The sequence below is a fragment of the Cricetulus griseus genome, chromosome 7 (assembly GCF_003668045.3).
Source record: "Cricetulus griseus strain 17A/GY chromosome 7, alternate assembly CriGri-PICRH-1.0, whole genome shotgun sequence".
Taxonomy (NCBI): domain Eukaryota; kingdom Metazoa; phylum Chordata; class Mammalia; order Rodentia; family Cricetidae; genus Cricetulus; species Cricetulus griseus.
The window spans coordinates 90,287,638-90,304,932 of record NC_048600.1 but is presented as its reverse complement, the minus strand read 5'-3'; the positions used below and the strand labels follow the sequence as shown (position 1 = coordinate 90,304,932).

Below are 17,295 nucleotides of genomic sequence, written 5' to 3'. Positions count from 1 at the left end.
TGTAATAGCTTTACTGAACTATAGGTCACTAAAGTACAGCTCACCATGTAACATTCACAGTCCATTTTTTGTTTGTTATTTTTTTCTACATTCACACACAAGTCAAGGTAGCAATCACTACAATCCACTTTACAGCATTAACACTACTATTCTCAAGGTGGTTTTCATTTGCTTTTCTTTAGTAGGTAATAATACTGAATATCTTTTCATGAGCCTATTAGACATTTGTATATTTTCTTTAGAAAAAAAAACGTCTGTTAAAATCTTCTGCCTGTTTTTAAGTGGGAACTTAAATTGAGTCATAAGGATCGTTACATATTCAAATTATATGTCCCTTATATATATGATGTGCAAATATTTTCCATCAGTTTGCAGGCTGCCTTTTAATTTCTTTATAGTCTTCCTTATGAAATAGACATTTTTAATTTTAATTAACTTTAATAAAGCTATCTAAGCCAAGTGGAGTAAGGTGGTACCTGCCTGTAGTCTCTGCCTGCTAGGAAAACTGAGACACTTGAAACCTAGTATACTAAAGCCTTCCATTGGGAGATATAAAAAGATCCCCAGCCCTCCCAACCCCTATTCTGTGTTTTATTCTTCATTTTGAGACAAGGTTTCATGTAGGCTGGCCATAGACTTGCTATGTAGCTGAGGATGACCTTGAACTCCTGATCTTCTACTCCCACTTCCCACGGACTGTGATTACAGACATTGCAACTATGCCTGGCTATTCTTTTTGTTACTTGTATTTCTGATGACATATCTAAGACATTATTCCCTTGTTCACTAACACAAAGATTTATTCCTATGTTTTCTTTTTTTTTATTCCGATGTTTTCTTCTGAGAGTTTTATGGTTTTAGAACCGAGATCCATTTGGTCATATATAGCACGAGATGGTTCAAATTCATTATTTTGTAAGTTACCAACCAGTGGCCCAGCATCAGTTGTTAAAAAGGCCGTTCTTTCCCCCTGGTGGCTTTAACACCCTTGTTGAAAATCAGTTAACAAGAACTGGGAAGGCTTTCTGGACACCCAGTTCCGTTCCATTAATATCTACCCCTAGGCTATTGACATTCTCTTCTACAGTATTTAACATATCCCATGCTGATCTCAAACTCACCATGTAGCTGAGGGTGACCTTAAACTCCTGATTCTCCTGCTTCCACCTCCTGAATGATGGAATTAAATGTGAGCACCATTGTGCCCAGTTTATGGAGTACTGGGGAATCAAACTCTTAATTACCTATGCTTTTTGATAGGTTTTTAGGTTTTTCAGGTAGTTTTGGCATTTCTCTATATATGTTAGGAGCAACTCAGAAATTTCTGAAAGAATAAACAAGAGTAAGAAGAAGATGAAAATGAAGCTGCTGCTGGCATTTTGATAGAAATTGCACTAGATACATAGAAGTTGGGAGCTGTGCCATCTTAACACTATCTAGTCATCCAATCACGAGCCCGGGAAGCCTTTCTGTTTATTTCAGTCCCAGTTTCTTTCAGTGATGTCTTATGACTTTTCAATGTACACATCCAGTACTTCTTTTCCTTAAACTTATTCCTAAGCATCTTACTCTTTTTGATGACATCATAAATGGTCTGTTTTCTTCACTTCATTTTCTCATCATGAGTGTCAAGAGCATAGAAATACATTGAAGCCAAGTGTGGTGGCATAGGCCCATAATCCTAGCACTTTAGAGGCTAAAGCAGAAGGATTGAGAGTTCAAAGCTAGACTGGGTTACATAACAAGACCCTGTCTTAAAAACAGAACATTAAAAAAAAAAGTACAGCTCATGTTCCTCTTGTTTTGTGCAGCCTTGCTGAACTTCTAGATTTTTAGTGGTTACCTTAGGCTTGTCTATCTAGAGATAAGATGATGTCATCTACAAATAGCAGTGGTTATACCTTTTTTCTTATTTAGATGACTTTCATTAGTTTCTTTTTTCTCATTTAATTACCCTGACTGATGGGTGTGCCACCACATCCAGCTTTAAAATATGGAGTGCTGCGTGAGTGTGCATGTCATCCTTGCACAGAAGCCATGCTAATTTCTGCACTGTTCCAATTTTAGTGTATGTGCTGCCAAAGGGAAAACTTGCTCCTTATTCTAAGGAAAAGACTTCAGTCTTTCACCATTAAGAATCACATTAATATCATTGTAATAAACCACTATTTAGGGATGAAATTTTTTCCGTTTTTTCGAGACAGGGTTTCTCTGTACAGCTTTGGCACCTTTCCTGGAACTTGCTCTGTAGACCAGGCTAGCCTCAAACTCACTGAGATCCACCTGCCTCTGCCTCCCCAAGTTCTGGATTAGAGGTGTACACCACCACCACCTGGCTGGGGTGAATTCTTCTAAGGGTTTTTTGTTCAATTTTATGACACACACACACACACACACACACACACACACACACACAGTGTTAGTGACAGTGAAAATGCAAAGTTTATCCTTGATTAGCCAGAGTTGTTAGTTGCAAGGAACCAAAACTGACTCTAGTTTATTTAAGCACAAAAGGAGTTTACAAAAGAGGTACTGTTGAGGAAAATGGAGTAGCAGGCTCTGAGAATAGGTAGAGCAAGAAGGCCCTTACAGCAACTAGACAGCAGTCTAAATAATGTCATAAACCTGAATCAGCCTGAAAGTTCTCTGATCTCTGTTGCTTGGAAGAGTGGTGATTGAGCTGACATTGGACTATTATACTACAGAAACTGAAGTTGCCTCTGGGGATGGCTGTTTCTGTCATCACGACTGCCAATGGACACCACCATTGATCCTCTTTTTTTTCTTCTTAATTCTGTGAATTCAAAGTTGTAAGGGCTGAGGGTGTAGCTCAATGGGCTAATACTTGCCTAGGTTCCAATTCAGTGCTGCCAAACAAAACAACAGAACAACAGACTGCTGTTCTGAAATTACAGGCACACATGCTGGCCTCCCTGCTGGCTGCATCCAGTAAGACCTTTCGTGAAAGTTGTCTGGGAATTAAGGTTGGGATTTAGTAAGACACTTTGGGTGCATTTGGTGCTGATAACTAAGAATATCCTTGTCAGCTATGATGGCAGTCAAAGCCTATTTTAAAAAGTGAACTGAGATTAGAAGAGCACATGTAAATTACTGCCTCACAAGTTGGTAAGCCAATATGTTTTGAAAACAGTGGATGTTTCCCAATTATAGGAAGAACACACAGTTTTAGCTTCTAAAATCTCAAAAATGTAAATTAAAAACCAGACTGGGGTTATAGATCAGTGGTAGAATGCTGGCTTAGAATATTAGAGGCCTTGGGTTTGCTCCTTAGTACTGGCAGGGGGTGGGGGTGGTGGAGTGGGGGGGGAATGTTACATTCTATTTCCTTTTAATTTCATATTAATATATACTTATCTCTATTTTGTAATATATATGTTTAGTTATCCAGGTATATGATTTAGAAATATATTATATTATATATATTATATATGTATATAATACTAGAGATTTATGCTCAATCATTTTTATGGATAAAGTGTGTTTCCCTGAGGGTTGGAGACGACTGCCTCAGAATAGCTCTGAGTCTATGTGTGAGAACAAAGAGTACAAAGGATAGGGACCAGTCACCGTTTTAGCAATGCAGCATTCTAGGTCCGTGGTAAGAAGAGGCTGAGTTAGGGTATTAAGTGAAAAGGAACAAGTCCTGGGAATGTGGTAAAGAGAAGGCAGCACCATTGACAACTAGCAGCAGAGAGAGCTAAGGAATGGCGCAGGATCAGTTACTGGATTGAGAAGAAGAAAAAGTCACCAGGGGGAAAAGCAATGAATTTTCTTTAACTATGTTGAATCAAAATGCCCCTGGGGACATCCAATGAAAGGACCTATGGTGTAGTTGAGAAAGAGAAACTGGATGACAGCTGCCAAAAATCAGCTTTTAAAGAAATTTTAAAATCGGTGTTTTACAGTTCTTCAGTAGGACACTATGAAGATCCTGTTGTGGAATATTACAAAGTTGTGTTACATTTGTTTATGCTGCATTTGTAACCATGTAAGGATGTGTTACATTTGTTTCACCTTGCCTGCTTAAGACACCTGATTAGTCTAACAAAAAGCGGAATGGCCTATAGCTAGGCAGAAGAGAGATAGGTGGGGCAGAGTAGCATAGAGAATAAGTAGGAGGGGAAATCTAGGCAAAGGAAGAAGAGAGAAGAAGAGAGAAGAGGAGGAAGAAAAAAGGAGGGATATTCCCAGAAACCAGGCAGCTGCCAGACAGATAGACATGGAGACAGCAGGAAAGTAAGATATACAATAAGGCTGAGCATTCATATCATAACTAATAAGTCTCCATGTCATGATTTGGAAGCTGTTTGGTGGCCTAAAAGAAAAAGCCTGGTACAAGATGCTATCATTGGAAACAACAAATTTGACTTAAAACATGGGCACTCTGGGCATTGGTGGTGCACGCCTTTAATTCAAACATCTGGGAGGCAGAGGCAGGCAGATCTCTGAGTTTGAAACCTGCCTGGCCTACAGAGTGAGTTCCAGGACAACCAGGGCTACACAGAGAAACCCTGTCTCAAAACAAACAAACAAACAAACAAGTAAAAAATTCATTCTAATGATTGTTCATTATAATTCTTGGAAAATAAATGGGCTCCTGTGCCATGGTTACTCAGTTGAGGGTCCCATGACCCTCTGCTCCACTCCCTTCTATGAGGGAATGAAAACAGTCAATAGGCCCACTGAAAGGTTAGCATCATGCTATCACTATGTAGCAAAACCTCTATAGAGGATAGGCAGAACAATGATGCAAAGTCTTGAGCCACTATTCCGTAATGAATAGTGGAATTATAAAGATAACCTTGGTGAAGCACTCTGAAAGTCCATTGCCATCTGCTCCAAGCAGGCATCAAGTGATCGCAGAAGTTTAAAACTAAAAAGATACTGAAGTCACACATCAGCAAGGTCTGATATAGCACAGAAAGATTCCTTCCATTTATATCCATTGATTCCTCCCCACATAAACGTTGGATACAGTTGCACGGATAGCAGACACTAACTTAGCTTTCCATAGTCCTCTGTCATTCTCTCCAAGCCGTCCACCTCTGTGTCCCAGAGCTCTTCCATGGGACCTCCCTGTATTTCTCCTGCCCTGATGAACTCAACCGGGCTGGCTGAAGATGCTCAGTCCCTCACAGACTCAAGGAGGAGCTAGGCCCTTCTGTCCTCTGTGGTATTTACTGGTTTCCTGTGTCCAAGGGGTCCTGGGTTGGCATTGTGGTTATAGCCACAGCTATTGACTCTCCATCCACACCTGGATGCTAGGGAGACCCTGATTGGGCAAACCATCTCCAGCTCTAGCATCACCTTCTGCAGGAAGAAAATGCTTCATAAAGACCCTGCCCCACTAAGGTGTTTAGCACAGCCACCAATACTCCATACCAGTCTCAGGTCCTTGCTGAATCAATTTCTTTCTAGGGTCTCCCATAAACACAGTCTGGGCCTGTGGATTAGGCATCAGAATACAATTCCTGCATACGCAATTCCCTCGCTAGTGTCTGCCAGTCTATTGCTTTCTAGTTCCTGATATTCACGGGCACCTCAGTTGGAGATAAGCTTGTGTTCCCAATGACTCACATGAGCTGATCCATCAGGGTTTACCAAGTATTGCCTTAGATCGTGAAGTCTTTGTCTCAAGGAGGAATTGTGATTATACTGCTCAGCTTCTCTCTCTCCATAGCACCAAACTGATAGAGCGTGTCTCCATGTCCCACAAGCCAGGCCACAGCAGGGGGTGGGGGTGGGGGGTGTGTGACTCCTTCACTACTTGTTTCAAAATCTTCCTTAGCTCCAGCAGCTCTGACGCTGGATATTCTGGTTACCATGGTCTGCACCAGACTATTGTTAAGACCTCCATTGGCATGCCGGACCATAGATTTTCCCTTTCTCTGATTGAAAGGTAAGACCTGAGGTGCATCTTCTGTCCCTTATGAGTCCCTCTTCCTTCCTCATTGCTATCTGACTTGTCCCAGGGAATCCATGTTTTTGTGGTCCCAGAAGGAACTATATTATTGGTCTTATCCGGGCCCCTTTCCCTATTAGCCATTACCCTAGCACCATGAAAAATGGCAGAGCAACGTCTCCATTTCTCCTTATCTTTTATCCAATTACCTGCTAAGTCTGAGGCCAATACTAAAGACAGCACTTACATCCATTTCTCGCAGCAGTTCATCCTTTATGCCTGTAGTCTCCCTCTGGGTAGTCACCTCTGCCTGGGACAGACCTTTTGCTGTCCATAGCAACAGCCCAGCAGCCTCTGCAGCTCTTGCTGACACCTCCACCCACTCCTAGGGCCTGTCACACCTACTCTAGACCTTTAGCTGTTCTCAAAGTTATCTCCATACTCCCACGGTAGACCCTGCCCAGCAAACATGCCACCCTATATCACCTAAACTACCATACCTAGACCCACCCACATCCCCATCCTCCATCACCCAGGTGGCCTTACTTTAGTTATATGTCTGTCTCACTATCCCCTGCACTTTTCATGTCCCTGCCACTACCCCCACAAGCCCTATAGGGACAGACCACCATGTCAAAATTTCCTCAAAATTAACCCCGCTCCCTCCACACAATGTCACTTCAGTGTTTGTCTCATTTCCCACACCAGGGACACCAATGTTCTTCCCAAGCCCATCTTTGGTTTTGTTGGATCCTACTAGCTATCTATCAAGTGTTGTTCAAATTCCTTCCCACAAGGAGACAGAAAAAAAAAAATCTAGCCCTCTGCCTAGAGTACCCCTCTGCTGCTCTGATGGCAAACCCAGGTAAACTTCCACCATGTTCGCTCTGTGGAACCAAAGTGTTCATTAGGTTTGCTTACAAAGCAATGGGTGAGACATTACTTACAGGACTGTGGGTGCTCCACCCCCAAAAGGTCACACTAGAATGTCTTTATATGGCAGGGGAAATGGTGTTCCTATAGCTGCCTAGATGGAGCTCCCTCCCCTAGTCCTGCTCCCCCTTATAGCCTCTAACCCCCCTTCCCAATACCCCATTCTGTGTACAGAATCAGGGCCGAATTGTACACAGCTGATTGACGGGGGCAGCTGGCTACCCAGATGAGGGTCCCATGACCCAAACTGACCTCTCCTATGAGGGAAGGTAAACGGTCAACAATCTCAGCTGAGATACTCTGTGGGAATACCCAGCCGAACTCCCAGCAGCAGTTTGACTTGGACTGAATACTATACAATAGCCATCTTTTATCTTAGCCTATTTCTTCATGTTCTGCATCTTCACAATCACACATGCGTACAAAATAAAAGTCACTCTCAAGGTTTTTAGTACCCAAGACCTCAACTAACAAAGGGGATAATTCCTGTGATAATAATTACATGTATTAGATTACATAGATTACATCTATAGATTACATCTATTAGAATTTGACAGTCACAGATATTAAGTGACCGAATTTCATGAGCTAAGTAAATAATCCTATAAGGCCATAGGCAGAAAACACCAATCACTTATAATAGGAACAAGTAAAGCTGAGTTCCAACCTAAATCACAGTATTGGTCCATGCAAGAGTACAACAGAGTGATGTTTATGAACCAAAAGAGAAATTATTATTTTTATAATACATGGAATATCAAATGCTTTATTGGCATATTTTGTTGTATATAATGGATTTGATAAATACATTTTCTTGCATTCTTTGTTTTTCTTAATTTATTTTACATACCAACCATAGTTTTCCCCTCCTTCTTTTCCTCCCATTCTCTCCCCACTCCTATTCTATACTCCCATCTCCATTCAGAAGGGGTAATGCCTCCCATGAGAGTCAACAAAGCATGGAATATCAGGTGGAGGCAGGACCAAGCTCCTCTCCCTTGCATCAAGGCTGAGCAAAGCATCCCACCATAGGGAATAGATTCCAAAGAGCTGGCTCATGAATCAGGGACAGGTCCTGGTCCCACTGCTATGGGCCCCATAAATATACCAAGCTACACAACTGTCATCCACAGGCAGAGGGCCTAGGTTGGTCTCATGCAGGCTCCCTAACTGTTGGTCCTGAGTCTGGGAGCTCCTACAAGCTTGGGTCAGCTGTCTCTGTAGATTTCCCCACCATGATCTTGACGCCCCTGGGTCATATAATCCTCCTCCCTCTCTTCAACTGGATTCCTGGAGCTTGGCCCAGAGCTTGGCTGTGGATCTCCACATCAGTTTCTGGATGGAGGCTCTATGATGACCAATCTGATTACAGGGCAAGGCCAGTTCAGGCACCCTTTTCACTATTGCTAGGAGTCTTAGCTGGGGTCATTTTTGTGGGGTCCTGGGAGTTTCCCTGGCACCAGGTTTCTCCCTAATCCCATTATGACCCCCTCTATCAAGTTATCTCTTTCATTATTCTCCTCCTCTGTCCTCCCCCGACTGGACCATCCTGATCCCTCATATTTCCATCTCCCTATTCCCTCCCATCCCCAGTCTACCCAGGAGATATCATTTATTTCCCCTTCCCAGGGAGATCCATGTGTCCCTCTTAGGGTCCTCCTTGTTACCTAGCTTCTCTGGGGCTGTGGATTGTATCCTGTTATCATTTGCTTTACCATCTAATATCCATTTATGAGTAAGTACATACTGTGTTTGTCTTTCTGGGTCTGGGTTACCTCACTCAGTATGATGTAATTGTTTTTTTTTCCTACTGAGTAATACTCCATTGTGTAGATGTACCACATTTTCTTTATCCATTCTTTGGTTGAGGGGCATCTATGACCCAATAGTTTTATACCCAGCTAAATTTCCACTTGTGTCTAAAAGCAAACAAAATACAGTATAAGGGCTGGGAAGATAGCTCAGGCAGTAAAGTGCTCCTATTGCAAGCATGAGGATTTGAGTTTTGACCCCAATACCCATGTAAAAAGCCAGGCACAACAACATGTATGTGCCTATACCCAGAGTCAGAGACAGGAGGATTCCTGGGGCCTGCTGGCCAGCCATTTTAGCCAAATTGGTGATGTCCAAATTCAATGAGAGATGTGAGAGATGCTATATCAAAAAATAAGATGGCTACAATGGAGACATCTAGAATTGACCTCTAGGGTCTATATACATGTGCATATACACCTCTACACACACACACACACACACACACACACACACACACACACACACTCATTTGTTTTAAAAATCAGTTTCAAACATTTATAAGTTTATACTAAAACACTTTTTGAAAGTTACCTGATTGTGAAGTTCAGCCAATGAAGCAACCTAAGATGAAAAACTGGAGAATATAGGAACCATAGCTTGTCATGAAATCTCAAACCACTTAAGTCTAGAAATGGGGGCAAAACAATTACATATAACACAAATTAGAACCCAGATAGTTAAACAAGGAAGATTATCTGCCAAAGAAACTGAGGTGGATTTCCATGTGGTGGTGTAGACCAGTATGGAGCCTTAGAACCTAAGGAGAGAAAATGAGACATTCATTCAAGGGAATAACTCAGCATGGGGTACCAGAGTCTGACCCCATCCCTGTGTTGGAGGACTACTTCAATGCAAAAAGTAGCAGCCTGTTCAGGGTAGTGGTGGTGGTTCAGTGCAATATCAGAGTCTGAGCCAGAAGAGGAAAGTGTATATGAAAGCAGTGTTGTCAGACCCCAGGCAGAGCAGACATCCCTATGGGAACATATCCTGGGCTGGAGCAAGACAGTTTGAAAACAGTGATAACAGTGAAGATGAAGCCCTTGGAAAGGGCCCCAAACATTTCTTTTTGTTTCCTTTTTATGGGCTGTGGTGGGTATTGCACTTGACTAGAATGTGAGGCCCTAGCTTCAATCTCTAGCACTGCATTTTTTTTAAAGTTTCTGCTATTTATTTGCCATTTTTCTTGAACCATGTGACTGATTTTTAAACTGTGCCTTCGGTTGGGGATGCATCTTAGTTGACAGAGTGCTTCCCTGTATAAACCAGGTGTGGTGGCACATACCTGTATTCCTAGCCCTAGAGAGCCCAAAGTAGGAGGATCAGAAGTTCAAGGTCATTCTCTACTGCACAGTGAGTTCAAAGACAGCCTGGGATACATGATGTTCTTTCTCAATTAAAAAAAGGAGTCTTAAATTATTCATAGACAATACTCATAGACATCAAAAGGACAATACTCAACTTCATATGGAAAAAACAAAAAACCCAGGATAGCCAAAACAATTCTATACAACAAAGGAACTTCTGGAGGCATCACCATTCCTGATTTCAAACTCTACCATAGAGCTACAGTAATGAAAACAGCTTGGTATTGGCATAAAAATAGACAGGTGGACCAATAGAATTGAATAAAAAAGCATGATATTAATCCACACACCTTTGAATTCTCGATTTTTGACAAAGAAGCTAAAATTATAAAAGGGAAAAAAGAAAACAACTTCAACAAATGGTGCTGGCATAACTGGATGTTGACATGTAGAAGAATGCAAATTGGTCCATATCTATTGCCATGCACAAAACTCAAGTCCAAATGGATCAAAGAGCTCAATATAAAACCAATCATACTGAACCCCATAAAAGTGGAAGTGGGAAATAGCCTTGAAGGAATAGGTACAAGAGACCACTTCCTAAATATAACACCAGTAGTACAGACACTGAGAGCAACAATGAATAAATGGAACCTCCTGAAACTGAGAAGCTTCTGTAAAGCAAAGAACAAGGTTAACAAGACAAAACAGCTGCCTACAGAAATGGAAAAGGTCTTCACCAACCCCACATCTGATCTCTAAAATATACAAAGAACTCAAGAAACTAGACATCAGAAGACCAAATAATCCAATAAAAAATCTAAAAAGATCTAAAAAGAGAACTCTCAACAGAGGAATCTCAAATGGCCGAAAGACACTTAAGGAAATGCTCAGCATCCTTAGTCATCAGAGAAATGTAAATCAAAACAACTCTGAGATACCATATTACACCTGTCACAATGGCCAACATCAAAAGCTCTGATGACAGCTTATGCTAGAGAGGATGTGAAGTAAGGGCAACACTCCTCCATTGCTGGTGGGAGTGCAAACTTGTACAGTTGCTTTGGAAATCAGTATGGCAGTTTCTCAGAAAATTGGGAATCAATTTACCTCACGACCCAGCAATACCAATTTTGGGCATATACCCAAAGGATGCACACTTACACCACAAGGACATTTGCTCAACTGTGTTCATAGCATCAGAACCTGGAATCAACCTAGATGCCCCCTCATCCAAAGAATGGATAAGGAAAATGTGGTACATATATACAATGGAGTACTACTCAGAGGTTAAAAAAAAAAAAAAAAAAAAAAAAAAAGACATCTTGAAATTTGCAGGCAAATGGACCGAACTAGAAAAAGCCATACTGCATGAGTTAACCCAGACCCAGAATGACAAATACAATATATACTCACTCATAAGTGGATGTTAGACATAAATCAAAGGACAACCAGCCTACAGATTGCAACACCAGAGAACCTAGGTAAGAAAGAGACTCTAAGAGAGACATACGTGGATCTGCCTAGGAAGGGAAAAAAAGACAAGATCTCTTGAATAAATCGGGAGTGTGGTGGGCAGGAGAGAAAGTGGAAGGGGAGAGGGGAGGAAGCCAGGGGAGTGGGAAAAGTGTATAGCTCAATTTTAAAAAACGGTAAAAAAAATTCTTAAATCACCAGATAAGTTTTTCTCCTTGATGTTACACAGGGAAAAAAAAACATTAAAATATACCTAAGGTACTGTTTGATACACATGTATAGAAATGCAAGGTTTATCACATTGTTTACATTAATTCCTTTTAACTATGTCTTGCTTTCCTAATGCATAATTTTAGGTGTACCAGTGTGGAGATTTGTTAAAAGCATTTAAAAACTACTCCAAGGGTACAGAAAGACAGACTGCACATATAGAACCTGAGACCTCTTAGGCCACCTCAGCTTGCTGTGTCCAGTCACCTTGTTCCTTGACACTAATAATAGACACACAGAGCTTAGTCACTGTGCTGACTTGCAGAATTTCACAGCTGAATGTTAGAACCAACTTTTAAATTCATTTGATTTCACACTTGTTATTTTCTTTTTTGTGGTAGAAGGCATCAAACCCAAGGCCTGTACATGCTAGACAAGCATTCTACCACTAAGCCACATCCCCAGCCCCCGCATTAGCTTTTCATGCTATCATGCCACCAGCACACAGATGTAGCCTGGAGGCTGCATCAAACTTGGGTTGCTTCATTTCCTGCTTTCTCGGAAGCCAAAGTTGCAAGAGCTATTGCTGGGGAAGCTGGTGCCACATTAAAGACACACACATTAGAATCTAGATTCAGGATAGCCAGAAGGGCACTTATCTAAATGTCTAGGCAAGAATGACCTATTTTCCCAGCTCTTACTCATCTTCAGGAAGGGAGGCCTCTCTGCCTTCAGTCTTCCAGTAGCTGTTTTGCATGCTTTCCTTCTATAGCCAAATGAAAGGTGCTTCTAGGACATGGAGGGAAAGATGCATTGGGGAAAAATAAAGTCTTATGGGCTCAGAGTTTTTAACTAGTGGGAGCACCATCAACTCAGTTTGTATCTGTAGCAGTTCCAAACTCTAATCCACTGGGGCTGATTGGAAAGATTTTTTAAAAGTATTAACAAACGGAAAAACAAACAAACCCAAAACAGTTTAGTAACATAGGAGAACATACCCAGGTGTATTAGTCAGAATTCTCTAGAGTAAGACCTTACAAGACACATCTCTCTATATATCTATCTATCATATATAATCTATATATAGAGATACAGATGTGACAGGAATTTATTAGAATTAATTACAGGCTATAGTCCAGATAACCCAGCAGTGGCTGCCTATAAACGGAAAGTTCAGGAATCCAATAGTTGTTCAGTTCATGAGGCTGATGTCTCAGCTGGTCTTCAGGATACCCTGGAATCCCAAAGAAATAGGCTCTAATGCCAGTGCAGGAATGGACTTGATAGCAGGCAAAGAGTGAGGCTTCCTTCTTCCATGTCTTTATGAAGGCTGCCAGCAGAAGGTGGGCCCCAGATTAGAGGTGGGAATTCCCACCTCAAAGATCCCTATTAAAAGGGAACCTTCCCACTTCAAATGATTTAATTAAGAAAAAATCTCTCACAGGTGTGCTCAGCCATTTTTGAGTTTTAGTTAATTCCAGATGTAGCCAAGCTGACAACCAAAAACAGCTGTCACACTGGGTGTCATTCTTAGGAAAGGAGCTGTGTTTATTGTGTTTATGTTCTCTGTATGCTTTAGGAATAAAAGACATCCCTGTACAATGAAATATAGGTAGTAGACACTGGCAGGTTGCTTCTGGGGTCCTTATCCAGCAAAGTACAAAATAGGCAACCTCACCTTTGTCCTGTGAAACTGCTTTTTAGTGCTTTCTCCAATGTGGTGAAAATACACACAATTTACAATATACCTTTTCAGCCATGTTTAAATATATGGGGTCAGTGATCTTAAGTACATTGTTGTACAAGCGTCAATTCTCGAATTCTTATCATCATGTCAAATTGCAGGTCTCTGCTTATTAAACCACTCCCCACCCCTCCTTGCCTCCAGTTCCTGCCACCATCATTTGGCTCTCCACCTCTGTGGATTTAACTACTCCAAATGTATGCCATGTTTTGGGGTATGACTTGATTATTTTACATGGAGTAATATCCTCCGGTTCATCCCTGTTGAAACATATGTTAGAATTAATTGTCTTCTTTTATTTAGGACTAATACCCCATTGTCTATATCTAACACATTTTGCTTATCCATGCATCTGTTGATAGACAGTTGTGTTGTCTCCATCTTTTCACCATTGGGAATAATCATGCTATAGACACAGATGCATGAATACTCTTTTTAAAGACTGAACAATAATTTATATACAATCAAATGTGTGGATTTCTTTCTTCTTGTTCTAATTTGAGACAAGGTTTTAGATAGCTAAGACTGGACTTGAACTACTTACTGATCCTCCTGCCTCCACTTTTCCAGTGCTTAGATGACAAGCCTGTATTGTCATGCCCAACTAAAACTCACACATAAGCAGTTTGATGAGCTTTGACACACACACATATTGATCAATTTAACTGTCACCCAGATTATAATACAAAATATCTAAATTATTCTAGAAAGCTCCCCTGTGCCTCTTTAAATCAATATTGTCTCCCAATCAACCACTGTTCTGACTTTTTATCACCATGGATCAGTTATCTTGTTAACTTGTTACAGATGAAATTACAACATCATGGATGCACTTGCTTGTGTCTGGCTCCTTGGATTCTTTAACTTTTTTTGGGGGGGGATTCAGCTTCATGGTTATAATTCATTCCTCTTTATTGTACACCATTTTTAAAACTCAGTCTCATTTTGTTGGCTTCAGGGTAAAGGATATTGTGAATAAACTATACAAACCATGTGTGTGTGTATACATGTATATGTGTGTGTGTGTGTGTGTGTGTGTGTGTGTGTGTGATGTATGTGTGTGAATGTGTGTGTGTGTGTATGTATGTGTGTGTGCATGTATATTGCTGCTGTTTGAACCTAAACGCATGCTCTACCACTAAGCTACATCCCCAAACATTCTTGTAGATCTTTTTTAGATGTGTTTATTTTATTTCTACGTATGAATGTTTTGCCTGTGTGTATGCATATGTACCAAGTGTGAGCCTGGTGCCAATGGAGGTCAGAAGATGGCCTAAAGTAGTTTTTAAAAAATAATTTATTTTTATTTTATGTAGATTGAATTTTTCTTGTATGTGTGTCTCTGTGAGGGTGTCAGATCTCCTGGAACAGGAGTTGCAGACAGTTGTGAGCCATCATGTGGGTGCTAGGAATTGATCTCCGGTCCTCTGGAAGAGCAGTCAGTCCTTTAAACCACAGAGCCATCTCTCCAGCCCTTAAAGTAGTTCTAGAAATATTTATTTTATTAATTTTAAATAATGTGTGTGTACATACATGTATATGCCCATGAAAGTCAAAGGCATTGGATTCCCTGGAGTTGGAGTTATAGGCAGTTGTGAGCCATTTGACATGGGTGCTGGGAACTGCATTTAGGACTTCTGAACAATACTACAAACTCAGAGTAGAAGTTCAAAGTAGTACATACTACAACTGTGAATGAATGGTAAGAGAGCCCATGAGAGCCTGAAATAAAGGAATACCAAATATTTATTTGGCAATAAGGTAGAGAGCCACCTCAGTCTCCTGTCCAGGTGCATTAGGAGTGTCAATCAGATCTCCGAACAACACCCAGGAGAGAGAGAGCACACTTCTCTCTGATTATCAGTCCACACATAGCACCTCAGACCACACCATAAGAGCCTGTACCCCAAAAACTATTGGCTGAATGAATTCCCACAATATACAACCATGATGCCTTCTCTCTAGACACACCTTTTTTTGAGAGAGAGAAAGAGAGAGAGAGAGAGAGAGAGAGAGAGAGAGAGAGAGAGAGAGAGAGGAGCTCACATAGTCAAGGCTAACCCTGAACTCACTTGTAATCAAGGGTGATCTTGAACTTCTGATCCTCCTGTTTTTACATCCTAAATTCTAAGATTACCACCATGCCTGGATTTAAGTGGTGCTGGGACTCAAACCCAGAGTTTCATATATGATACACAAGCACTTACTAACTGAGCTATAGCCCCAACCACTCCAAAGGGGTTTTGATTTTACCCTTCTATTCCCTACTCTCCCAACTACGTATGAGAGTCTTAGTTTTTTTTCCCACAGTTCACAATTTGATATTGTTAGTTTTTTAGAATTTTAACCAGTCTAGTGTATGTGTGGTTATTCCTGTGCAACTTTTTATCGGTTCCCAAATCAATTTAAAAAATCTAGTGGATTTTCTAGGAAAGAATTCTTTGGACAGAAGCCAAAGAATCACAAATTAGTTTAAGTAAAGACCAGAACTTGTGTCCTCAACCAAACCATGAAGAGTAGAGGAGACACAACTTGGATGGTCAGAGCCACCAGGCTCACTCTCTCAAACCTAACACACAGACACACTGACAGATACACACACAGATACACACACACACACACACACACACACACACACACACACACACACACACACACACACACACCTATTTAAAGAAAACAAACTGGGGGAGAATGGCTACTGTTTTGCAACATTTGGGGGTAGAGGGCTTTGATTCCACTGGGGTTTCAAGTTTCAAGAAGTAACCTCTACTTCTAGTGTTCAAGGTTACATTGAACAAGGACACATTTGATGGAGCCATAGCTTCATGATTTGGGTCTTGTTACCTGCCAGTGTCTATATTTCTCAAAAGTGTTAATGAAAATTCTAAGATGAAGCTCTTCTGTTGTCTGATAGTTTGGTGTTCTCAAAACCTTTTCCATTCTTGAAACACAGGCACCTGCAGCATCCTGATATGCAGGGATTTTTGTCAGCAAGTAAACTGCCCTACCCCTTTGGTATAGCTTTGGAGCCTATCCTGGCACTCACTCTGGAGACCAGGCTGGCCTCGAACTCACAGAGATCCACCTGCCTCTGCCTCCTGAGTGCTGGGATTAAAGGCGTGTGCCACCAACACCTGGCAGTGGCCTCCTTTTAAGAAACATAATTCTACTCTACCTCAGACTGAAAAGCAATCATGAGAAACAAAAGACCCAGGATAGCCAAAACACCCCTGTACAATAAAGGAACTTCTGGAGGCATCACCATCCCTTTAAGCTCTATTACATAGCTATAGTCCTGAAAACAGCTTGGTATTGGCACAAAAATAGACAGGTAGACCAATGGAATGGAGTTGAAAACCCTGAAATTAAACCACACACCAACGAACACCTGATTTTTGACAAACAATCCAAATATATATGCTGGAACAAAGAGAACATCTTCAACAAATGGTGCTGGCATAACTGGATGCAAACATGTAGAAGACTGCAGATAGACCCAAGCCTTTCGCCTTGCACAAAACTTAAGTCTGTCCCGCGCAATAGTCTCGCCAGCAAGAACCACACAGGACATTCGGATCCTTCTGCAGGAAAGCTTTAATGCGTTTTGAGAGGAGAGCATAAGCTTACCAGAGCGGAGACCCTGAGCCAAGAATCCCGTCCCCTAATAAAGGCTGGCAGCCGCCGCCTGGGACGTGTCACCCTATGATTGGCTTCAGCTCATCAGGCCATATGACGCCATGGAATAGGCAGAGAGCAAGGAAATGGAAAATTACCCAGCGCCTGCGCAATAATTTACATTCAGTGCCTGCAGGCGCCATCATTGTAATGGAGAATGCAGGGACGGCTCCCTACATAAGTCAAAATGGATGGATCAAAGACCTCAACAT

At 41.3% G+C, this 17,295-nt stretch overlaps 1 non-coding gene across 1 annotated transcript; it reads right to left on the bottom strand.

The window, feature by feature from the left end:
- Positions 1-1,987: 1,987 nt before the first annotated feature.
- Positions 1,988-2,091, bottom strand: LOC113836872. The gene has a single exon (XR_003487395.1). It is a non-coding gene; the product is annotated as a U6 spliceosomal RNA (small nuclear RNA).
- Between the last annotated feature and the right edge of the window lie 15,204 nt (positions 2,092-17,295).